This window comes from Pseudophryne corroboree, chromosome 3 (genome assembly GCF_028390025.1).
Source record: "Pseudophryne corroboree isolate aPseCor3 chromosome 3, aPseCor3.hap2, whole genome shotgun sequence".
In the NCBI taxonomy this organism is placed as follows: Eukaryota; Metazoa; Chordata; class Amphibia; order Anura; family Myobatrachidae; genus Pseudophryne; species Pseudophryne corroboree.
The window spans coordinates 472,774,802-472,775,928 of NC_086446.1; the positions used below are offsets into that span (position 1 = coordinate 472,774,802).

Sequence of the window (1,127 nt, forward strand, 5' to 3'; positions counted from 1 at the left end):
GTCAGTAGTATCAGTCAAAAGAAAAAAGAGGAAAGAAAAACTCTTTGTTGAGGCACGCTTAATAAAGTAATGAAAAAGATTTAAAGATGACCTTTTAATCAATTATTAAATGTTTTAACCCTTTTCTATACCCACCCTTCCCATGCATGTTTACTACTCTTTGCTTCTGTGTACTCTCTCATCCAGGGTGCCAGTTACTGATACCTGCAATGCAAATGCAGTTGTTACCCACACTCTGTCATCTGTGGCATTGTAATCTTTACTGCCATTTGTCACTGGCTACGCCCAATCTCATCTGATCTTGGAAGCTAAGCAGTGAAAGGACTGGTCAGTACTTGGATGGGAGACCACCTAAGAATACTAGGTGCAGTAATTATATCACTGTGACACAGAAAGCAGAAGTAGTGAAGAAACCCTCAACCTGAGCTTTTACTCTATCCTCTCCACTAGAAGGTAGCCTTGCATATTTTACCTTACCTTCTCTACAGACCACACCCTTATTACCTACAATTCCATCAATAGGTATAGGTCTATCCTGCCCCCATGAAGACAATCAAGCCATTTCTCTTGGCAGAATATTAAGTCTTTGGTTACAACCAGGAGTGATTATCTATTGACATGATTAAGAACCTGATATTGATATCCAAATTAAAGTGCCACATTATCATAACCAAATATTTTCACCTCAATTTGTTCATCATATTACATTCTGAACACCTCAAAATGAATCTTTAGATCATTATAGACTACATGCTAACCCCTTAAAGGGTCCATTGGAGGTGCTTACCTCATTCTAGTCTTTACTGAGTAACTTAATCCTTGTAAATTTCTGTTTGTAACCTCGGGCTTAATTCAGACCTGATTGCAGCAGCAAAATCTTTCTCTAATGCAGGCATTCCCAACCACGGTCCTCAAGGCACACCAACAGTGCAGGTTTTAGTGATATCCAGGCTACAGCACAGATGGTTAAATCAAAATAACTGAGCTACTAATTAAGTCACCTGTGCTTAAGCCTGGATATCACTAAAACCTGCACTGTTAGTGTGCCTTGAGGACCATGGTTGGGAATGCCTGCTCTAATGGGTAAAACCATGCTGCACTGCAGGTGGGGCAGATATAACGTGCAG

General features: G+C 40.1%; 1 pseudogene; it reads left to right on the forward strand.

Annotated features, from left to right (window-relative positions):
• The first annotated feature begins 257 nt into the window (after positions 1-257).
• LOC134897961 (5S ribosomal RNA) lies at positions 258-376 on the forward strand (annotated as a pseudogene).
• The last annotated feature ends 751 nt before the right edge of the window (positions 377-1,127 follow it).